The 25,115-nt window shown below is 41.1% G+C and overlaps 1 protein-coding gene across 6 annotated transcripts in view; it reads left to right on the top strand.

Moving 5' to 3' along the window:
• SMYD3 (SET and MYND domain containing 3) overlaps positions 1 to 25,115 on the top strand; it is a 386,727-nt gene that overhangs the window by 223,190 nt on the left and 138,422 nt on the right. The window lies entirely within an intron of this gene.

Below are 25,115 nucleotides of genomic sequence, written 5' to 3'. Positions count from 1 at the left end.
AGTGATCACTGGGTCCACCTGGACAATTAAGGCAGGTTTTGAGTAAAAGAAAGGCATAATTTGACTCAGATTATTATCTCAGTGCAGTAAACTTAGCTGAAGAAAAGCTTCTATGCAGGGGTAGACTTTTTTGTGTGAGTCTATTTCATTTAAATATCATGGTCTTCCTTTAACATCATAAGAAGAATTAACAAATCTGGTTAGGTTCACTTCCCCCTTAAATTTCTCTGGATTTCTTCATGTGTTTAATGTGCAAGTTAACATGAATGCAGACTAAGCACGGAAAGCATTTTTTAAAGACTCTGCAAGAAATACAGCATACTTGTTTGCTACCAATAGCTCAAGAAGCAATAATGGAGACCACGTATAAAGCCCTAGAATAATGTTAAAGAATGTGAAGAAAATGACAACCCAGTTTCCCTCACAAAAGTACAAATTCACAGCTAGTCCTACAGGACCATGTTAAAAATTTAATTATAATTTATAGCTACATAATTTGAGTAGTCAGTGCTGTTGTCATTTGGTACTTTATTAATTTTTTTGTGTGTTTTTAAAAGAAAAGCCCAATGTTTTCATACTCACAGCCTTGTGACACTACTGTCAGTGTCACAGCAGTTTCTTTTCATTTTAGGCTGCTGAAAGGGCTTACTTTGTGGATATCCTAAAATTGAAACCATATATAGTTTTGTCATGTTAATATTTGGTTTGGTAATTTGTTTTGCGTTATACACTTCTAATTCAACACAGGAATACTGCATTCAGCTAAAAGTTTGTTGTTTCCCTATGAGCCAAAAAATGCAAACCAAACTAACTTCTTTTGAGTATTGCTCTCTTGTGTTCCAAATACCAGTATTTGAAATCACTAACTACTTGTGGTAAGCCTCTGAAAATAGATGCATATAATGGAAGTCATGTTTTTTTAAGTAAAAAGCAGATCTGTAATCTGTTATAGACTCTCCACAAATTATCAGGGACTAGTTTAGCTTTATGTTGGTGTAAATGGGACAAGACCTTGGCCTTAAAAAGAGACCAACTTGATACTTCATTGAAAATATTGAGATAGCCTTAGAGTGAACCATTTATTTTGGATAAACCACATAGAATCACAGAATGTACTGAGCTGGAAGGAACCCACAAGGATCATCAAGTCCAACTCCTGGTCCTGCACAGGACACCCCAAGAGTCACACCATGTGCCTGAGAGCATTGTCCAAACCGTTCCTGAGCTCTGTCAGGCTGGCGCTGTGACCACTTCCCTGGGGAGCTGTTCCAGCGCCCAACCACACTCTGGGAGAAGAACCTCTTCTTAATCTCCATCCTAAGCATCCCCTGACACTACTTCAGGTGATTCCCTCAGGTCCTGTCATTGTCACCACAGAGCAGAGATCAGTGCCTGCCCCTCCTCTTCCCCTCACAAGGAAGTTGTAGACTGTGACAAGCTCTGACCTCAGTCGGCTCTTCCCCAGGCCGATCAGACCCAGTGACCTCAGCACTGCTCATATGGCTTGCCCTCAAGGCCCTTCACAACCTTTGTAGCCCTTCTTTGGGATGCTCTCTAATAGCTTAACACCTTTCATCTCATTCCCCACCCTGTCCATACATCCAGAGTCGTTGCATTCCAGGTGCAGAATCTGGCACTTTCCCTTGTCAAAAATCATATTGGTTGGTGAATGCCCAGCTCTGATTTGTTGAGGTCCTCCCTGCCCTCAAGGGACTCAACAGCTCCTCCCAGTTTTGTATCCTCTGTGAACTTGCTCTGTATCCCTTCCAGTCCTGCATCCAAGTCATTTATGAAGATGCTGCTGAGCATGGGGTCTAAGATGGACACTGGTGACAGGTCCCCAGTCTGATGTCACCCCATTCACTGTAACTCTTTGTGCCTGACCTGTGAGCAGTTGCTCACCTATCTCATGCTGTGTTTATCCAACTGAATATTGGGCATTTTTCCAGAAGGATACTATGAGAGTATTCAAAGCTTTACTGAAATCCAAAAAGATTGCATCAACTAGCTTCCCTTGATCAGCTAGGTGGGGTACTTTGTCATAAAAGGAAATCAGTTTTGATAAGCAGGACTTTCCTGTCATGAAGACATGGCTGTGACTGACGACTGTTGTCTTTCAGGTGTTTTTCAATACCTCCCAGAATAGTCTCCATGACTTTACCAGGCACTTATATGAGAATGACAGATTTTAGTAGTTTCCAGGGTCCTCTTTCTTGAAAATCAGGACAATGTTTGCCAGCTTCCAGTCAGCTGGACCTCTCTGGATTCCCAAAACCACTCAAAAATCATTGAGAGAGGTTTTGCGATGATATCAACTAGCTCTTTGAGGATTCTTGGATGAATCCCATCACACTGCATAGATTTGTAGGGATCCAGCTGGAGAAGCAGAAAGTTTATCTGCTGGTGAACTTGGTCAGTGACAATAGCTCTAGAGCCATCTTAACATCACAGAAGCAAGTCTTCCTGATATAAAAAATTAAATCTTGCTGTCTTTCCACCAGAATAACTTTGATGTCGTTAATATTTTTACTTTGGCAGTCTAAGCATGGTGGGGTTGAAACCCAACTTAGAGGTGTTAGCTGCTGGACCTCAAAGGGAAATCCCTGCTCCTCTGAGCCTTCTAGATTTGCTGGAAAAACTTTCTGGGTAAAAGTGTGTGTCATAGGGATTGCAGAGTTAGTGTCGCTGAGCTTCACTGTGGATTCTGCCAGCACCCCAGCATCAGGATACCACAGTGATCTCTGCGGCTGCAGGGATTCTTGTCACAGCCGCAATAGTTATCCTTGTCACATCCAGCGTGTTTTGTCACAGTGCTGTGAGATAATGGTGGCAGCTGCAGCATTGGCAGCTCCATCAAGGCCAAGCCTGCATGTGGGCAGGGAGCACAGACTCTGCTCCTGCTGGTAACCCAGATGTAGTGTGAGGTCTAAAGTCATCACCTGCTGCATCACTGTGTTGGTTTGAACATAACACCGGGTACTGAGACCCAGATCAACGCCTTTGGCAGGAAAGACGAAACCAGCAGGGAGGGCAGCTCTGCCTCCACGGGCACTGTGAGTCTGACCTGTGAGGAAAGGTTTAATGACCTAGAGATTCAAAAATTGTTGCTAGGGGACATGTTCCCTCATGTGTATATATTACTTTTCAATCCAAAGCTTTCCCTCGCTTACCTGTGGCGTTACTGGAGCACCTTTGTGCTTCTTTTTAATATTTCTACAATCTCTGTGGTTCATACTTCCCAACCGTCTTTTGGATCTGGCTAGGTAAAGGGATATTAAGGGACAGATAATAGACTTCCTAATATTATACAGGTACACTGATTTTGATTCTGAATCCAGCTCTTGATTTATTTCAATCTTGAGAAACTGAAGGATGCAAAATTGGGTAAAAAACATTTTTGAATTCATGTGCCCAATGCTACATGCCCTTTACAATTTACATCTTTCCTACTCCCACAGGACTGATTATAAAGACAATTAAAAAGGCACTTCATGGTATGTTAAAATCTTAGGGCTTTAGGTCATGACTTAAAGTGTAAAAAGTACTACTAAGTACAAAAACCAGTCCATTTCTAATGTCTTTGGTAGTCATTTCCTTTACTGACTATGGTGTACTGTAAAACAAGTTTTATTAACCTCAAAAGTAAATGTCCTCAATGTGTGCCTGCACTGGATAGTTTATAGGGGCTGTGCAGCTAAGTGTTTTTACCTGGCAGTGTCCTGCTTTTACCTGTACTTCTCTCAGTATTGCAATTCAGTGCTGAAAATCAGAATATCAAAAAGCATCTCTAGAGTATTAGCAGCTGTTGTGGGGCAGCCACATTAGCCACAGATTTCACTGCCTGGAAATGAACAATAAAAAGCAATCCTCTAGATAACAGCCACTCAAGTGGCTTATTTGTCTAACTGGAAATTAGGACTGCTCTTTCTACTTGATTCTGAGCTAATATTCCTATATTTCTTTATTAAAAAAAAATCAAAGTACTTCTATTTTGCCCTTGAAAGTGATTTTTTTTTAGAAAATTATATAGGATACTAGCAAGGGGTATATGTATATTACTGCAGTTACTATGGGGAAGTAAATCAATTTTAATTTTTTCCCCCTGTATATGGTAAAATCTAATTTACTGGGGAATTCTTCTGATTCTTCTTTCAAAGAATATTTTCAGGTTGAACCTCCTCTCTTCCCTGAGAGGCAGCCAATACTGCTGTGTAAGTGTATGTTCAAGCTGCTCTGAATTAATCCTGTGTTCCCTGGCAACAACTTCCCATTTCTTTCCTTATCTTTTTGAGGTGTTATGAGGGTTTGATCTGAGGCACCATGTATTTATCAGCTGATTAGAGACATCTAATATAATTTCTGGACATCAGTTACTGCTCAGTAATGGGAATAGTTCAAGGGAATACTTCATGAGGCTTAGAGTCGACTAAGAAGCTAGAAATCTGTAATTTTGCTTACAGCATGTAGGCAATTTTTCCATGTCCTCATTGTACTGTGAAGGGTTCCTGGTGGAAAGGTAGCTCACGTTCCACTTTGGGTTTAGTGGAAGTTACACAACTTCCAAGGTATTGGGTACTCTGTGGGTAGTTACACTGCCCCAGGCTCAGGCTGGGACTCTCCATGTTCACAGGGCATTTGTCTTCCTTTGCCAGAGCTGTGAGCTGATGGCTGCTGCCATGGCTTAAGGATTACATTGTACATGGATGTGGTTATTGGAGCTATGTAAAGTTCAGCACATGGTAGTTTCAAACTTCTTCACAGCTACAATAGGATTTCCCCCCATTTTTGTTTGATTTTTTTTCTTTATGGGAAGCTACATTAATTACCAAGTTATTTTTTTATTATTATTATTATTATTAAATTTGATGATGCTACTTTATTGCATTTATTTGACTCTTGTCAGAACCACTTTTGAATAATGACATAATTTAGTAGAGGATATCAGCTCAGCTAGTCTGTGAAAGCTTTATTTAAAGGGCTGCTCTTGGCATGCAGTGAATATTTAATAATTGCTTTTATTTTCTGCTCTCATTTTCAATTCAGTTTTCAATTTATAGGTTTTAATTATGTAAAAAAGACAAAGATATGCTCTTTTTTCTTTCTATTTTGTTTTCCTAAGAGTCTAATTTAAATTTGTCTCTGAAACCTGCCTTTTACTATATTCAAGTTAGTTTTAGAGTCCTTCCAAAGCCTTAGAATTTATATTATATTTAGTATTTTTGGATATAGAAACGTACTGGGTCAAACTGTTAATGCTGTTAAATTCGACAGACCTTTTGCCATTAACATTTATAATGCTAGGATTTGCACATTTGTTTTTAGATAGGTTAGTAAGTTCATAATAATGTAGGATTTTTATTGCACGTGATGTCATGTTAGCACTTGTGATTACTTAAGGCAGCCCTTGTAAAGCCACGGTTAATTTATTCATTACTAGCAAATAAAATTATTGCTTGAACAACTTAGGAATTTCAAATTCTGTTGGACACAATATAGGTTTAAAATATATTTTTAATACCAGTCATCTCCTGCAAGTAGTGGGTAAAAGGTATATATAGCATTAGTAGTAAAAGAATACTGCAGAGTTTTCCTATTACAGTAGTTTCACGAATACAAGCCGCACGGATTATAAGCCGCACCCCCGGTGCCTCGACAATGTTGCTGTCTTTGTCAATAGATAAGCCGCACCCCGAATATTAGCCGCACTTTCGTTCGTCGCGAGAATCCGTGCGCAGCTTTCACAAATTGGCCAATTAGTAACAGGATCGCGGCATAGCGGGCTTTACTGGCTCGGGGCGGGGCCAGGCAGGCTCGGCCCGCTCATGGTTGCTGACGGGGCCGGCCGGGTGGTGCTGCAGCCGCCGCCGGGCTCACTGGCCCCCCTCTCCCGTCAGCACCGCCCCGCCGCTGCGTTGTTTACGTAGTCGCCCTGCCGGCGGCCCAGGCACTGCCGCCGCTGGCAGGCACGCCGGCCGCGTCGCCGCTGCGTTGTTTACGTAGTCGCCCTGCCGGCGGCCCAGGCACTGCCGCCGCTGGCAGGCACGCCGGCCGCGTCGCCGCTGCGTTGTTTACGTAGTCGCCCTGCCGGCGGCCCAGGCACTGCCGCCGCTGGCAGGCACGCCGGCCGCGTCGCCGCTGCGTTGTTTACGTAGTCGCCCTGCCGGCGGCCCAGGCACTGCCACCGCTGGCAGGCACGCCGGCCGCGTCGCCGCTGCGTTGTTTACGTAGTCGCCCTGCCGGCGGCCCAGGCACTGCCGCCGCTGGCAGGCACGCCGGCCGCGTCGCCGCTGCGTTGTTTACGTAGTCGCCCTGCCGGCGGCCCAGGCACTGCCGCCGCTGGCAGGCACGCCGGCCGCGTCGCCGCTGCGTTAACGTAGTCGCCCTGCCGGCGGGCCAGCCGCTGCCGCCGCCGCCAGGCTCGCCGGCCGCCCCCTCCCATCTGCACCGCCGCCGCGTTTCCTCGCCCTGACCGGCACTGCAGGCCCCCGCACCGCCGGGCTCCCCCACGCTGCTGGCCCCGATTCTGCTGGGCTTCCCCTGCTGCCAGGCAGCCCCACCCGCCGGCCTTCCTGCTTCTGCCATGCTCCCCTGCACTGCTAGCCCCAGTTCTCCCGGGCTCCCCCGCCCTGCTGGCCCGGGCTCTGCCGCCCCCCCTGCCCCGCCCTGCTGGCTCAGGCTCTGCCGCCCGCCCCCCACACTGCTGGCCCCGCCTCTGCCAGGCTTTCCCACCTCTGCCGGGGCCGGCCGGGCTCCAGCTTGGCTTGGGGCTGCCGCGGGCTCTCACTTCCGTGTTGGCAGCTTTTAGAATTTTGTTAATAGATTAGCCGCCCCGGAATATTAGCCGCACTTCCGGGTTTCCACCAAAATTTTGGTCAAATTGGTGCGGCTTGTATTCGTGAAATTACTGTAACTATTTTAAGAGCTGTCTTTTGTCTCTTTTTTTTTTTCATTTAAGGATCAAATTTTAGTTCCAATCATGATTTTCCTAAGAAATCTTTAAGTTGTTAAATCAATAACATACATGGGTTTGGGGTTTCTTTTTCAGAAGTTAGAAGATTAAACTAAACTCCTCTAAAAGGAGATAAGATGTCTAAGTTGAACTAACCTTTTGTTCTGCAGTATGCTGGATCCTAACAGCATCAGGTTCACAGTGGCCTTTAGTCTTTTCATGACCTAGTTCAATGTACAGGTAAAAAATCAATAGCCTGAGATAGTAACATTTTCTGTCTAATTCGTACTACTTCAACACTGAAATTCTACAGTCATGTCAATTATGTTTTGGAAATATAATTCAGCTTTGTTTTATTTAACCTAGAGTAATGGCTGAGACAATGCTGGGTTTCCTTCAGTTACAGTAATTTCACGATTACAAGCCGCACCTCACTATAAGCCGCATATCCAGGTGTCGGCAATGTTTAGGGCTTTCTCCATTTATAAGCCGCACCAGATTATAAGCGACATTTTCATTTGCAGGGAGGACCCGCATGCAACAAAATAATGAATTAGTAACAATCGCGGGATTGCTCGTCCTGGCCCGGCACTTCCCCACGGTGCCGGCGGGAGGGAGGCAAGGAGCCCGCTTGCACCCACGGCGGCAGCGGGAGGGAGGCACGGAGCTCCCTGCATCCCCCCGGGCCGCAGGGCCAGCAGCACAGAGCCCCCGCCTCCCCCCCCAGCGCTGCCGGCACGGAGCCCACCTCCACCCGCCACGCAACAGAGTAACCAATTTGTAACAGCTGCGAAATCCTGGGTTTTACTGGCAGGTGCTCGGCTCGGCACCCTGGCTCGCACTTCCGGGTTGGGAAATTTCTGAACTTTTTTCATATATTGGCCGCTCTTGAGTGTAAGCCGCATTTCCAGGTTGGGAACAAAGTTTTAGTCAAAATGGTGTGGCTTATAATCGTAAAATTACTGTACATTGTTGCAGAATGATTTGATGCTTTCAACACCTCTGTCTTATTAAAAAAAAAAAAAACAAAAAACAAACAAACAAAAAAAAAACAAAAACCAAAAAAAAAAAAGGAAATGTAAAAACCCAAAAGATTATTGAAAGAGTTGTCTGAAACTAGTGTCATCATTATACGGCGTGCAACACAGTCCTTGACTCCTGGGTTGTTATTAACTGCTGTTGTGGGCTGATGGGAGCAGTTTAGTTTCTATCCTGCAGCTGCCATTAATCTCTTGCTCTTGAGAAAGTTTTCTCTCAGATTTGTTATGCAAAAACCCAGGAGAGGGATTGGGGCATTCTCTCTGAGACTCTGAAGTAAACACAAGTATGCAGCCTCGAGTGAATAAAGTCTCAAAGAATTGGGATGGTACATCTGCAGTCCAATTAATTTAATTTTGCCTGCTTTACCAAGGTTTAATGTAGTGAACACTCCAGTTCATGATTGGGCTGTGTGAAAAGTACCATTCCAATTTGTTTGACTCAGCTTGAACTTTGGAAGATAGACAGTTGTTTTGTCATGTGTGGGCTTTTCCTTTTTTGTAGATCCTGGTGTGATTTTGCCTGGCCCTTTGAGTTAATTCATAGTACACTCCCTGTTCCTGTATGTGGGTGTGAGGCCATGACTTTATGCTTCCTTCTCATCCAAGGGACTAATGAGGCAGAGCACTGCTTACTATTTTTCTGGCATAAAAGGGAAAAGCAGAAATCATGATTTAACTTGTGTTAGGTTTCTACATGCATTTTTCATCACCTGAAAAAATTGTCTTCCCAAACTAACTTTTTAATGAGAAAGCTTCTAGTGTTGCTGGTAGCAATGATTAAGTGTCTAACTACCTATAGCACTTCTCGTTAGTTCATTAAAAGACTAGCCCTCCTAATTACATCTGCATGTCTTTCCATAATTTGTACAGACCTCAATAATTAAATGGGTGATAATCCGTCAGCAGAATTGCAAAAGACCTTGATCCTTACATATGCAAGCCCTTGGGCAGTGTTTACAGTTATTTAATAGTATGTTGCCTTTCTTGATTTTTAACTGAATAGAAGACACTGGTGATGATATTAGCATCATAAATAGCCTGTTGTGGAATGGATGAAGACACCTTGGAATAGATATAGGCAACCTGTCCCCTTGCTCTCCAGTTATTGCAAAGACAAGTTGCATTTCTGGTTTAGTTATTTGAAACTGTCTCTGTCTTTATTTCACTGATAAGTCATTTTAAAATCTGAAGTGAATGCTATTTTCTCACTCTTTGAAGGCCAGATCTCCTTGTAATGCTTGGATGCCCAAAAGACGGTGACTAAAACATACATTAGGTACCTGCAGCATAATTTCTAATGGTGCAGAGATGAAGCTGGGGAATTTGTGCTCACCCTCTGGAGGTCAGACCACAGGTTGAGTTGCATGACTGGAAGCATTCAGCACTTACACTGCTGCTTTAAGTTTATTTATCTGTTTTCTCTCTTATATGTTCTTCTCTTAAGACAGCTAAAAAAATCCATTCTAATTTATTTTCTTTCTTTTCTTATTTTTTAACCTCTTTCATACTTATGTGAGTTAAATGTTTTAAGTCTCTATTTCACCTGGGAAATGCCTCCAAAGGGGTCCATTTAAATATAGCAATTTTGAGCATCAACCTCCAAATAATTTAGAGAGAAACTATCCATCATTAGATGAAATTTTGCACTCTTTTCAATGCAGTGCTCACTTTCTGATCATCTGAAAAGCTTTCATACTCTTACCCATTAGTTATGCAGTTGTCTCTGCTTATTTTCTAGCAGAATCCCTGTGTCTACACGTGCTCCTGACTCACCAGCTCCTCTCTTAGTCTTCCCTCAGAGCAACACAGGGTGATTATCTTTCCAGCTCATTTGGCTTATCACATTTAGGACTGCACTTGAAGAGCAAGGTCTCAGCTTTATGACTGCATTATTATCTTCTGAAATATTTTTAGATGTACCATTTAGATGTACATTCTGTCCTCAGAACAAGGGAGCAAAACTGGAACAGAGAGAAAGGAAAATGCCTGCTGTGTTTCGAGTTAGTGTTCCTACTGGGACATATTTCTGACACAGGGTCAGGTGAAGGTAGTGCAAATGGTGCAGGAAGGCACTTTGCTGAGTTGGAATGAAATATCATAAGCTGAAAGAGTGGTTTCTGACCACCTGCCTGGACAAAGTGATTTCATCTGGACTTCTATTGAAACTGTCCTTGCATGGTTTGGCAACTGTTGGCAGCATCCTCATTATATTACTTCAGTTTGTTCACATGTTGTGAATAAAAAGAAACTAGGGGAAAATAACAAGGAAATCTTCTCTTCCAAAAAACCTTTTTACCTATGGCAGATTCCTCCAAATTGTCACTCTTTTACAAAGGGGCAATCATGAGAAAATTTAGATAAGAACATGTATTGAAAAGATACAATTATTATGGTCTGAGAGTTTTCATAGTAGGCAAAACCATGTAACTTGTAAGTTCTACTATTCAACTTTTAAATCACATTTCTTTAAAAGTTTATTTATTCTGATGAAGGGGGATAGATGTTGCTTATTTCACATATCTGTGTATTTTGTGAGCTTTAGTGTTGCCCTGAGTTTCATGCTAATTATGTAGGACCATCACTATATTTGAAAAAAAAAAATCTCCATTAAAAAAACTCCAAACCATGAATATATCAGCTGTTAACTGCACTTAACAGAGGTCTTCTGTGTCCCTCAGAGGCTTTATGAATTATTAGGCTTGCAATCCTTTCTGCCATTTTTGTATGTGTATTGAAACAATCATATAATTTATCTAGTTTGGAACTCCTTTCTTCCAGCATATTCAGAGCTCACCAGCATCACTAATAGAAAAGCAGAAAGAGATTCACCCCTTAATTCCTAAACATCTTTATAAATGAGCACCAAAACCTGCCAACCAGCTAATGTAACATGGTATACAGACCATGATATTAGGAGTAAGAGATTGGTGTGGCAGGATTTTTGAGTATAAATCAAGTGACTTGTAAGGAGACGATACATAATATATATATAGCCTGCCTCAGTGTTTTCCCCAGTACTCACATGGAAGTGACAACAGAATTCCTGCTCTTCAGTTCAGCTGTTACATAAACTTGCCTACCTTCTTGATATTGAAACATTGGTGTGAAGAATTAAGATTGGGTGTCTGGGTGATGAGAGAATGAACAAGATTGCTCTTCAAATGATGCTGAGATGATATGCAATGGAGCAAAACCCTTGCTGAATGATTGGTTCAAAGCAAAGCACAAGCTCAAAAACATTAGTTTTTAAAAACCTTTTTTACTGCTTGTGACCCCTTACTGTGCTTCAGATATAATTCATATCGAGGTTTTAGGATTTTTCATTACCTAGACTGCCCTGGCTTCCATCAGTGTCATGTCTAAAATACTGATAGTCTGTATAAAATGCCTTCATACCTTCAAAGTTAAACTTCTAGAAATTAAAACAATATTAAATAAATTATATTAAAGGCAAAAATTTCTGGGATTACCTAACGTTTTTCCCTATGACTATCAACAGGAAGAAACTTGTATTTAGATTTCCTTAATGCACTATGTGTTGGCTAAAATGGATTTTGCTACCTGACTGTGTCATAATAGGTAAAGATTGGAACAGTATAAATTAAATACTAGGCACATGATTAATATTTTTCTAACTAAAAGGAACAACTAAAAAGTTGAGGTTTATACATCAAGTTGACAGAATACTGGATTTTGAAAATTCTCCTGTTTTCAATTATTTTTCTTGTCCTTTTTTCCTTGTTTGGTGGGGCTTACTTTATTTTTCCAGGGATTAACTGAGTAACACAGGTGCAGTATTCCTCCCTGGCACTGCTGTGACTTGTTCAGTGACACTGTGTGTCCCATGTGGTCAGTCCCACTAAGGGTGTTACTGTAAAAATTGCTTGAAGTGTACATTAGAATTTTTTTTACTTCCTGAAATTAGTCTAAGCCATTTCAAATACTTGGTCTTAATGGCACAGTTGATTCATGTGGAAGCTTTTCAAGGGAAAAATGGCAGCAATGTGCCCAAATTCTGTTTTCCTGATGTGGGAAAAAGGCACTGAAAGGACTCATGTCTTTGAAAATGCTTTTTCTTTTGGCCCGAATTTATTTTGGTTTTTATTGCTTAAATACTGCCCATGAAATATTAGCTAGTTGTAGTGCTTGACTAAATTATGAGTAAGATGAGCTAAAAAACCATTTTTCTTCCATGCTTCTTTGTATCATTCAATAGCTCTGATCTGACTTGTAAAATATATTTACAGTAATTTCACAATTATAAGCCGTACCATTTTGACTAAAGTTTTGGTCCGAACCCAAAATGTGGCTTATAATCAGTTGTAGCTTATATATGGACAAAGAACAAAAAGTTGCTGTTTTAGGAGGACAGGTCTGCTGAGAAAGGCAGGAACTTTGAAATGGAGAATGTAAACCCTCTCCCTCCAAATTATTATAATTTTGAAATCAAGGGGCTTTCAGGCAAAAATATGGGAATTAGGAATAACAGTTCTTTTCTAGGGAAATCAAAATAGAAATACAGTACTACAAAGAAACAAGCTCCAAACTCTGACAAAGTCAGAGTACAACCTGACACCCTGTCAGGCAGGGTGTTGGTAGCAGTCCCATTAAATGGTGGCTGCATCCTCCTGCAGTGACAGATGTGATTCAGTTGGAGCAGTGCTCCTGTAGAAGGTGCAGTTTCCCTCCAGAGGTCCAGTGGTGATGTGGAGAAATCCGGTTTTCCTCTGGAGTCCAGTGGAGAAAGGGGCTGCCTTAGTGTCCCAAAACCTCTGGTTTAATCTTGGTAAGAAATGTTGGGCTCTTCCCCCTGGCTGGAGCAACTTCCAATGGGATGAAGTAATTTTATCAGTCCCACAGTGGGACTCAATGGGCCATTAGCAGAAAATGACTCGCTGGAGGAAGGATGGGTTGTGAAAAGATAAAGAACAATGCCCTGCCTGGTTTCAATGGATGGTCCATTAGCAGAATATCTGCCACGGAGATAAGGATCACTGCCCCCACCCTCAACAGATGGTGATAGAATAGATACCTTTTATCACACTCTGTATTGTAACGTGCGGTTTATAAACAGGTGCGGCTTATAATCGTGAAATTAGACACTTTTTTGTTGGAGTTTCATGACATCATCACATCTGTAGATTTAGGGGTCTGATGCAAATAATGATTTGATTCTGTTAAAATGGTTAGTCTGCCAAAATATGAACAACATTTAATATTCTCTCCATCTCTTACATGGCTTAATAGATTCCAATATTTTATTTATGTTATGGACTCTGTTTTGAATTACATTCTTTTGTTGCATTCCTGAAGGTTTTATGAAATTTTCTTCCAGTATATCAGTATTGGGAACAGCTGGTCCTCCCTTCCTCAAGCACCCAGTACTTTTCACAAACTTTTGGCTACAGTAATTTCACGAATACAAGCCGCAGCAAGAAGACTAAAATTTTGGTGGAAACCCGAAAATGCGGCCAATATTCCGGTGCGGCTAATCTATGGACAAAAATGTGATGTCTGCCCTTACCTAGTATCATGCTGGTCCAGTCCCGAGCCAAAACAGTCTGAAATCCATGGTTTCCCGTTGTTCCGACGATGAACCAATCAGAGAACAGCTTATTGCCTGCCTGTGGATGGCGGCGTTACTGAGGGGCGGGGGTTGTTATCGGGGTGAGTTACCTCGGCAGTTCGATAAAAGTGTGTGATATTTCTCTGTACTTTTTAAAGTGTTTTCAGTCTTGTGCGGCTACGGGGCTGGCTGGGCTCGCAGGGAGAGGACTGGGGGAGCCTCTCTCCCCACAGGGAGAGGGATGAAGCGGGCAATCGGCTCGCAGGGAGAGGGCTGGGGGAGCTGCTCAGCCCGCAGGGAGAGGGCTACAACGGCCGCTACCCCCGCAGTCGCAACGGCTACAACGGGGCCGCTCCCCCTGCGGGACTGCGAGGGCCAGAGCGGCGCTCCCCCCGCGGGCCGCGGGGGCTAAAACGGGGCCGCTTCCCCCGCGGGCTGCGAGGGCCAGAGCGGCGCTCCCCCCGCGGGCCGCGGGGGCTAAAACGGGGCCGCTCCCCCCGCGGGCCGCAAGGGCTACAACGGCCGCTCCTGTGCCAGCACGGAGCACGGAGATGTGGCTCCGCTCGGAGCTCAGCTGCCTGCCCGCGCAGCTGAGCGGCTGTTTAAAGGCAATGCGGATCCATTGGGAATGCTCGCAAAATGACCACACTATTGTTCCTGTCTTTTTCGGCTTGTAAATAAAGGGTGTGTCTTTTTTCACTTGGAAACAACATTTCCGAGGTCGGCAGTAAGCCAGTAAGCCCCGGCGATCCCGCGATTGTGTTACTAAATGACGATTTTGTGAAAGTTCGCTGCGAACTAAAGTGCGGCTAATATTCCGGGTGCGGCTTATCTATTAACAAAGGCAACAATGTTGCCAACACACCAGCAGTGCGGCTTATATTCCGTGCGGCTTGTATTCGTGAATTTACTGTACTTAAAAAAGTCGTACTTCTGGGTTTGGCATCACTTTAGCATCGTGTTGTTTGTAGTTAATTGCTTTCACAGACATAATTTAAAGGAATCTTGGAGTGAGATAAAGATATTTGGATTAATTAATCCCCATCAAAACTTCATTGAGCTATTTACATATATAATTTAGGTCAATATAGACTTTCATTTTAATTCATGACTTTATGTAACAACTTATTTACAGCCTGGATATTTACTTCCATGTGCTTCACATGTGAGCTCTAAAAAGCATGACTCAGAGGTGTTGCTTGGACTTTCATTTTCATTATAAGTGAAAAGGCTTTTGCAGTCCCTACAGATTATTACCTGACAGTTGTTTTCAAAACACAAAATAGATGGAAATATAAGAAAAATCCTTTACCATACAACCAAATATTTTTTTAAATATATATTTGTATAGTTTTACTTCAGCACACAATGCAAGAAATCATCTTAATTTGCTATCAGTATGCTGTGTTTCAAAAAAGTTGTGCTTTTTGGCCTAATAAAAAAATCTCACCTGAAATGGTGAGGATGAGGGTCTTTATGGATCGTTATATGGACAGAAGATATTTTTTCTTCTGTAGTATAAAAGAAATCATCCAGTGATTCCATTGAAAATATTTAGTCTGAACACTGATACAGAAGTATTGCACTGAAATATAAGCAGATGATGTCAGAATGACTATAGTAAATGCAATTATGCTTCAACCCACAATAATCTTACATGAGATATTGTATTAAATGTTATTAACTTTGGGGACTAGACTGGTTTCTTCTTAGGTCTTCCCAGTAAGAGTTACTCTGTGCAACAAGATGCCTGCAATATAAAGAAGCTGGAATGTGTACCAAGGGATGTTTCTGAGGGCTTAAAACCATTTGAGATTTATTAATTTTCTGGAGTTGGGTTAACATGGTTCCATGAATAGGCAGAAGGCCTGGAGAGTGGGATTAGGAAAGTTTCCAGAGGCTCTGAACTCATGTCAAGCAAAACTGTCATGCCAAGCAGCTAAGTCAACTGAATAGGGAAAAGTCTTGGAAGTGCTTTATCAGTGCATAATGTTTGTAAATTTTATTCAATTAATTTACAGCTGCAGGGCTCATGAGGCTGAAATTAAAGTTTTGTAAAGTTTTGATAAGGAAGCAGCCAAAAACCAACAAAAAGTTTGATTAGCTCTGGATGGTTTTTAGCAAGTTGGCAGGGGAACAAAATTTCAAGCAAGTATTGCAGAGGAAGGCGCACCTGGGCTTGGGAGCTATTGTAGTCAACTGGGTTGGTAGCAGAATACCTGCCAGCACCCTGCATGAAGAGTCTGCAGGTATGCTTGACATTTGCTTTCCCTTCTGCCAGTAGGTGCTCCAAGGAAAAGCCATGTCTCAGAGAAAAGCTTCTGGAATTTCGTGCTATCAAAAGAACTTACAAATAAACCTTATGCTTTAAATTCCTGTTATTTCTATGAAAAGATTAAATAGAATTTACTTCAAACTAAACATGAGTGAAAAGATATGCCAGTAGATGCCCAAGGTGCTAACATAGGAGCTTTGCACAAAATACCTGTGCCACTGTTGCAGGCTTGAAATTACTGTGTCTTGAGTTGATGTTACCCATGCCACTTTTTTTTTTTAATGTTTTTGTTGTTGTTTGTTTGTTGGTTTGTTTTTTCTTGTTGTTGTTCTTTTTTAATTGCTGTAATTTGTTCATGTGGATTCTGTGCAGTCAGTCAATTTTTGAGTCTGTATCATTATTCCCTATATTGCAAAATGCCCATATGCTATTAGCTTCTATTTTGAGGGAATAAAGTAAAAGCCAGTTTTGTGAAGTCTAGCCTTGAGACTTGGGAGGCATTTCTGAGCATTTGAATTTATTGTATTTGTCCATAGCATTCAGCATGGCCTAGAAAATAAAAGTTGGGAGGAGTGGGAATGGGATAAGTTGTGTTTCTTCACAACTTTTCCTGAGCTATGTGTCCTGGAGAATTTTAATTCAGTTGGAACAAACTGATCACATATCTGAGGGCTCTGAAGCTTCCTGATATGCAGTTCCTCTCAGTCTCAGGAGGAGCCAAGTATTTGAGAAATACCCTCCCTTTAAATGTTAAAGTCTGAGAGTTGCAGATATGTTCAAGCAGGTACTATCTTTGTATAGTTGCATTTATCCTCTTGCTGTATTCCCAGTTCCCTGTAGCCTCTGCACTGCTGTCAGGCACTGCTTTTTGCCTGGCAACCATCCAAATACCTGGGGGTGTAAAAAAATCCATTATTAGTTCCAGTCCATTGTTTGTGTCTATGGTGTGCTTCTTGTCCGTGCAGCCAGTGCCACATCCACTGACAGCCATGCTTGGAAGAGTTACTGATTGTCAGAGGTGTGCTCTGACAGGGCTTGTTTATAAAAATATTACGGGGGTAGATACTGGACACTGTTGACATCTTCATTTAGGCATAAAAAGTGCACAAACATTATTTGATAGAAGCTGATTTTGAAAACAAACTTGCATGGTGAGGAGGGGCTCAGTGAGGCTTCCCATATGAGAAATGTCCATCTTAAGGGTAAACAGGAACATAAAATGAGCAGTTAGAGTGCTGTTTCAGGAAACTGGTTTATTGATTAATTATGGTAATAAAACTCTAAATGCAGTAAAACTCTGGTGGGCCAAAAGCAATATTTGAGAAAGCTGATCTTCCCAGGATTGACTGACACATGGGGTTGAAGCCTAATGCTTGTTTCTGGTTAACCTACAGCTAAGACTTCACCCTGTTTTGTAGCTTGTTTAAAAGACATTGTGTCTTAAAATGAGATTTTAGGAAATCACTGTGTTTTTCAATCATCCTTTTCACTTTCTTTGGTTTTATAACCTACTAATAATACTCTCTTACAAAAAGTTGCTCAGAAATGGTAGATAGTGTGAGGGAGATATAGTGGCCTGTAAACTTTCTTCTAGAGAAATTTAACTCTCAGTTCAAGGAAGTCTGAACGACAAGAAGATAAGCTATGGCCAGGAGTGTGTTTATGAGTACAGAGATCTTCCTGCTATGGGAGCACTTGACAAGAAACAGAGAAGGCATGAGAAGAGCTAAACATGCAGCAAGATTGTTTATATCTCCCTGACTATTTCTCTCCCTTGCCTATGCAGATATTTCTGAATTTTCAGTCTTTATTCTTCTCCTTGATTTTATGTAACTTAATCCAGGATTGCTTATGGCAATTTGCTCTTTATAGTGCAAATGTTTTAGTTGCTGTCTGCTATGAGACAAGTTTCCTTTACTAAATTATTTTCTTATGTCTGTGCAATTTTTGCCTTGCCTCAAGTGGGGACTAAAGGAACAAATACACTGCATATAATTTTAATGTCTGCTGCAATATTTCTTGGTTGTTTTGCAAAAAAAGAGACGGTGTTGTGAAGTAGTAGTTTAAACTTCTAGTTGTTTTTCTTGGAAAGAAGAAAACAAATATTATGTTATTCTGTAAGTCATCTTGATTTGATGACTTCTCTCTCAGAATTACTAGTTTTATCCTAACTACCATCAAATCGTTGGCTTCTTTTTAAAATACATCTTGTCTCCCTACTATGGAATAATTTGCACTACTTCCTCAGAAATATTGTCCAAAATCCCTGAAAGGCAGCTTGGGATAAGAATCATCTTTTGTAGTGGCAAGAGGCTGCAGAAATGATCAGCATTCAGTCAATCAGAAAGGACTTTCAGTTCATTGTCAGAAAGAGAAGAAGTGCACAATCTTTTGTGACTCTTCCTGTTGCTAGCTGATTTCTAAAATGTGTTAATTAATGTGATGATTTGTCACTCTTTCCATTTAATGGTTCAGTCACAAAGGTCTGCTAGCAGGTGGGAGGCTGGCCTGTGCAGGTGCCTGCCCCGTGCCAGCTGCAGGGTGCTCGTCGGAGGGATCGCGTGCAGTGCTGAGTGTGGGTGCTGGACCTCCTGATGTTGCTGTGAGCAACTGGATCACACTTAAAAGGCACAGTAATGGCCATGCCAGAAGGAAAGCTAGATTGGCATTCAAGAGGTTAATTAGAATGGGAAAGAGCAATTAAAGGGACCTGAGGAAGTCTTCATAAAACTCTAATTGAGCGCTCTTCATTAAATGATCTCATTAAATGAGGCAAAGGATTTTTTTGTTGTTGTTGAAATTCTGAGCTTCCTATTAAGATTGTCTAATCAGCTTTCTGAAAGGGGCGTTATTACAATACCATAACTTTTGAAACCTTTTGTTCTCAAGATACTGTGAGGTATGCTTTATGTGGATGTATTTTCCTTGGCATCAAAATGGAGAGATGGAAGTAATGACATTGTTTGTGTATGAATGTCACAAGTCCATTGTTTTTATTTGCCTCACCTCTGAGACAAATGAAGGTTTTGCTCCTAGTTTCAGTAATTGCATCCTTGTATTATGTATAGTGAGTGGTAGTGTGGCTACACATACAGAATACAAATCAATACCTTAACAACAAGTAACAGATGGATGACTCCTGCAGAAGAACTTTGTTGTCCATTTATTGATCACAGTTATGTTAACAGAGACATACCATAACTACCAGTGCCAAAATAAACATCAGTTTAAATAGTGGTCCAGTGAGAACAGGATTCTTGCTGGTTTACTTCGTGAGTGCAGTCTTGTTAACTGCTAGTCTGATTTTTAAATTTTCTGAATTTAAACAAAAGGCAGGGACTCAGAGAGACATTAGTGTTGTATAAAATATCTTAAATATTGTAAAGAATTAAGACATTTAAATCACAACAAATAAAACCTGTTATGGAAAAAATATGAATTTAAAAGGGACACAGTGAAATGCTGCTGATTTAAAACAAAAAAAAGAAGTGACAGGTTTGCTAATGTGGGGCTGTTCATATTCCTGCTGTATATCATTGTCTCAATGTTTTCTGTTGATTTTCTTTTCTACTTCTGTATTTAAGAACCACAGAATTGCAGGACAGCAAAACTCAGTATGCACCAAATATTGCTGTTGTGGAAAGTAAGCAAAATAAAAGCAGATGGAAAATCTTCATATCCCTCTAATTCCCTTACCATGACTTTGGGTACTGTGTGCTGTGGTGGTAAATGCCCATGCAGTGATTAGGTTACAAATTATTTTTGATGTTATTGATGTCCTTCCAAAATCTTCTAAAGTGCTGTACATGTGTGAATGTGTGACACACATTCTGTGGATATGTTTATGCTCTCATTTTGGCTTGATCTCTGTTTTGTACCGTGGCCCCAGCTCTGGTCAGTTGTCTTCTGGCCTCCTCTTGGCACAAACCCAACTTGTTCTCTTGTAGAGGAAACCCTGGCTGCTGAACACAGATATATTGACATATTTTCCACATATCCACTGGGGCCTGCTTTCTACAGAGCTGTGTAAACACAACCAACCTGGAGCAGCATGGATGCAAGCCAATATATGCTTTTGCTGCCAATTTTTCTTCTATATTACAAAAGCAGTTTAGAGATATCCACAATATACCCTTACTGTAAACAGCATTGCTCTGATTAGGCATAGTAATAGAAGTCCACCTTTCTTAGATGGCCCTTCAGTGAAGTACTAATTAATTCCAAGGATTTAGGAATCCACATTGCATAGCTTGAGTTTTCTATTACCAACATATGTAATTTATTCAAAAATTAAAAAAAAAATACATGAGTGGAAGGAGAGGAAGACACGTAACATTTTTAAAGTGACAGGGAAGCCTTTAGTCTCAGACAAACTCCTAGACATAAACAAGGAAGGACCCTGTAGGAAATGTGGCTTTTTGTCTCCTGTCATAGGAGATTTTGAGACTGTATTGCCTGTGTTTGCTCTTGCATTTTGCTCTTGAAGTTCAGCAGATACCATTACACTTCATCTATGTCCTGGCAGTTGCACTGGCTGCATTTGTACCCTCAGAGTTTTGGGAATATGAGATTATAGGGGAAAGGAAGTGGCCCAGAAGCAGAGCAAGAGTTTTTTTTCCTCTTTTGGCATTTATACCAATTATCTATTTTAAGTAAATTGCTCAAGAAACTATCCATATATTTGCCCAGTTCATCCATATGTGCTGCAAAGCAGCTGTGGCAAATTCAACCAAAAGGTAGCTCCTTTAAGGATTAGAAAGGTCTGAAAAACCTTTGAACCACTGTCTTGCTTTTGTTCCTTTCCTTGTAGGGGGAGCACAGAACATCCCCCTGCCATGTCGACTGCTGTCCCTTAGATCATGCATAGAAATAACGAGAGCCACTGCTCCTGACAACCTGCCTTTTTGTGGGGGGGAGTGGGGAGGAGAGGGAAGGAGCGGCGGTTTTTTTCTGTAGATGTAAAGGTATGTCAGGAAGCTCAGAGAAAATGCAATGGTTTGCATAATTTAGCATATGGAGAAGATATCCAGAATTCAGCCTGACGTATAGGTCATATCTGTAAGAGGAAAAAGAAACAAAACCCAGACAATCATTTGCATCATCACTACTTTGTGTTGTGAATTATGTTCATATCTGGCTGAATTTGACTTAGAAATGAGACTAACATTGCACATACTCTTTGGCCCTTCTTTATCTTCTGCTGAGGAGGAAAGAAGCATCCACTCTGTCCTTACACAGAGATATTGTCTAGGGGAGCACGAAGCATGCAGCACATAAAAATTGGATGATTGTAGAACTTGGTACCTTTTTTCCTGAATGCCCTTGTCAGACAGTCTTTCCTTATACTTGCCAGCTAATTGGCATCTAGCGATAGTTATTTCATTTCAGGGTGGTAGCACAAAACTTAATTTGTGCTGTTAATTACTTTCCATCAATTTTCCCATCTTTGAATGGACAGAATATGTATCTATACTGTTAATGAAATGAAAAAACCACCTCCTAGATGAAGTGAAAAAAATAGTAACTTGTCCTTCCTCAATAATTTTAATGATTTTTAGGAGATTGAGATTGGATTATGATACATTACATTTTATGTGTAAATGCTAATTAAAATTGACTGTAAATTCTAGCAAAATCATAAAGGCAACATGCAACTGAGAGAATTGTTTTCAGATTAATTTCTGGAATCTTTCTAGATGCAATTAAAATGTTTTAAAAAATGAATATGTTGGGTTACATGAAGAATTTTTACTTAGTCATTAGCCAGAAGAACAAATGGGATCTTTATAATATGACCTATTAATGCTATCTAATGGAAATAATTGAGGAGACAACATAATATAACTATGCAGTGGATTCTCTGAAATATATTTTCTGAAAGCTGATGAGGTTACAAACTGGATAAAACTGCTGTGTAAACACAAATTGGCCATGGACTGCAGACAACAGTTTCTTTAATTGTAGGTCTTGATTTAGTGGGACTCATCTTGCTTTTTCTTTCTGATGGATGGAAACGTAGCACTTTGTGAACATTTCTGTTTTGTTAAGGTCTGTCTCACTTACTTGTCTAATTTGGCCAAAACTAGTTGAGGACAGAGTAGGACATGTGACTTCAGTGGTGGTTGTCCTTCCTCAGAGTGTTGCAGCTATTGAATGTTGGTAAAGGATTCATGTTTAAATTGTGGGTGATAAATGCAAAGCAAAATGGAGCAACCAGTTCTCTGCATCATGTGTTGCTAATCAGTGGAAATCCTTGCCACAGGCTATTGTGCGTATTAAAACATCACGCAAACTCCTGGCAGTGTTCTCTGGAGAATTAGTAAATGAGTGAAAGCATGCTTGGCTTAAGAAAAGCTATGGCTGTAGACATTTGGAGTACTTGAAGGATGAGTAGTTCCTTCTCGTCATATGCCCATTCCTGAGGCTTTCACTGGCCACTGTCACCACTGTCATGTTTTAGCCCCAGCCAGCAGCCAAGCCCCAAGCAACCACTCGCTCTTTCTCTCTGCCTCACCAGTGGGAGTGGGGAGAGAATGGGAAGGGTAAAAGTGAGAAAACTCATGGGTTGAGATAAAGACAGTTTGATAGGGAAAGCAAAAAGTCACACACACAAGCAAAGCAAAACAAGAAATCAATTCACCACTTCCCATGGGCCGGCAGGTGTTCAGCCATCTCTAGGAGAGCAGGGCCCCATCACAGCAAGTGACTTGGGAAGACAAACACCATCACTGCAAGCATTCACCTCCCTTCCTCCTCCTTCCCCCTACTTGAAATCCTGAGGAGGATGTCATATGGGCTGGAATATCCCTTTGATCACTTGGAGTCACCAGTCCCAACTTTGTCTCCTCCTAACTTCCCATGCACACCCAGCCTCCTCACCAATGTGGCTGTAGGAAAAGCAGAAAAGACCTTGGCTCTGTCTAAGCCCTGCTCAGCAATTATAAAAGGATCTCTATATCATCACCATGTTCAGCACAAATCCAAAACACAGCCCCATATGAGCCACTGTGAAGAAAACCAACTGTGCTCCAGCCAAAACCAGCACAGAAACATTCCTCGTGGCTCTGTTCTTGTGGTTTTGATGAATTCTTTTCCTGATGGATTGCTTGCAGTCTTCTTCCTGTATATCTTTGCTTCCAGTGTCATGTGTCTGTGTATCCAGTGATTTCTAGTCCTGAGAAGATGGCTGGATTTTATTTGTCTAAGTAGGATTATTTCTGAAAGTCATTTCCAGAAAAACTCTGAGAGAGAATAGAGAGTTGGGAAGATTGCTACCATCAAATGCTCTAGACAAGAAAAGTACTATCAGGAGAGCATGAAAGCACCAATATTTTATTTTTCAAGTTGGAAGAGGAAAGCTGGGACAGAGAGCGCTCAAGGGTTCTCTTATGGCACTCCTTTCCTTTTACAAATGCTCTTATGCTATTCTTGCTTTCACTCTTGCCAAGATCTTACCCTCAATATAAAACTGAACAAAGAGAATTTTCAAATGAATCCAGCTAGAAAACCTGTTTGAAGTATTTTCCAAGACATCTTTACCATGCCCTACCACTTAAAAATAGGCCTTAATTTCACCCTATATTGTAATAGAATTGTGTCAGATATAGTTGCAGGAATGAAACAGAAATTGTTTTCACCTGGAGCCAAGTAACTATTATTTCAGATTCCTCAAGTCTATGGGGAATTTATTGTAATTATTTTTTATCTAATTTATCTATAGTTTTCATCAATTTAGTTTGTGTTTGTTAGTCTGTATTAAATGTTTTTGAGGTGGAAGATATCTGCTTTCTATGCACATCTTGTGAACAGAGCCATCCAAAAGGACACAACCATTTTCCTCTTAAAAAAAGCAACTGAAGAAAACAACCCACTCACTGTCATTGTAAAATGGTCTTAAAATTGTCCTAGCAAAGTATCTTAAAATGAAGAGTTTCTGTCTTTTTGGCCCTCCTTGCATGTTAAGGCTGGTGACCTAAATTCACATCCAGACTGATTTATTTTAACCTTTTTTTCTGATAAAGTCAAGGTAAAATGAATAGCACCATAGATTTAAGTGCTCTGTGGCCAGAGGTAGACCCGAGATCGTCAGTGATAACCTTTATAATATTGGACTACAAACCACAGCAACATTTGCTATGTCAGGCCCAAGAATATGTGTCTGAATTATACCACATCCTTAACAGTTAGCTAGCTTTGATTTCAAGGTGTCAGGCAATGGTAAAACCTCTGCATTTCAGTGTGGTGTTGCAGTGATTAAACCTCTAGCCTGAATTTGGTTAGTTTCAGCTTCCACTGATGTGAAATATTGTTAGTCTGAGGAAAAACAAAGAATGTCTCCCGCACTGAGACTATACACTAACTGCCTCCTTATCACATCTTAAATAAACTAAGCAGATTATTTAATGTAGATACTTCTAACATAACTATTCAGGTTAAGATAATTGAAGCTTTTGGTGGGGAGAAGATACCTTGCTTGTGTATAAATCAATTCTTGCTTGCTACTGTCTGGAAAATGCACATAACATGTCTGTTTTCTTAGACATTTCCATGGATAAAGAATGTTCTCAAAGATGCAAGTGTGACTTAATGGTGTCCAAGACCTGTAGAGATGAAAGGAGCTTCCCAAGACAACAATTTTCCTCTAGATTTTCTGGTGCTGGGCCATTAGCAGCTGTTTTCAGCAAGGTATGAGATTCTCACACTGCTGAATTCAAGTCTTTTGTCACTGTGAAGGTGTGAGACTGAAAGATGAGTGAAAATTTTCCCCCTGGATGTTGGACGTAGTCAGTATTTTGACCTCCTGTGTGATCTGCTTAATTTGCAGTTTCCTGTTTCCTTAGCAGTTTGCTAATTACTTTTCCAAAATTCATCCAGACCTTATTGACTGTACTCAGATTTGGTCCTGTGACAATGCAGCTGAGCAGAAAAGGTGAAAAATACTCCTTTTGCTATTCATATACTTCATCCTCATAGCCATCTTGTCCCAGGAACAAACTGGAAAATTCTCTATTAGTCTTTCTTCAAGTCAGGTGCAATTTCTGCAGCAAATGTGATTTTCCTTATGCAGTCCTTATCCTATTCCTTCACTGCTGTGTGTTCCCAGCTTACATCCTGGTGAGTTGCACTTGCTCCCGTAAGCATATCTACTTATGTCAGTGAGAATATGTTGCAAAAAGCAAATGTCTGTTTAGCCATTGTTATCTGGTAGTTTATAGTCATTATCTAATACATCTAAGTTTGAGGGATGGCTCCTGACATCACTTTTATGTTTGATCTGTGTCTAAG

The sequence above is a fragment of the Catharus ustulatus genome, chromosome 3 (assembly GCF_009819885.2).
Source record: "Catharus ustulatus isolate bCatUst1 chromosome 3, bCatUst1.pri.v2, whole genome shotgun sequence".
Lineage (NCBI taxonomy): Eukaryota > Metazoa > Chordata > Aves > Passeriformes > Turdidae > Catharus > Catharus ustulatus.
The sequence above is the reverse complement of the archived record's forward strand: the minus strand, read 5'-3'. Positions and strand labels throughout refer to the sequence as shown.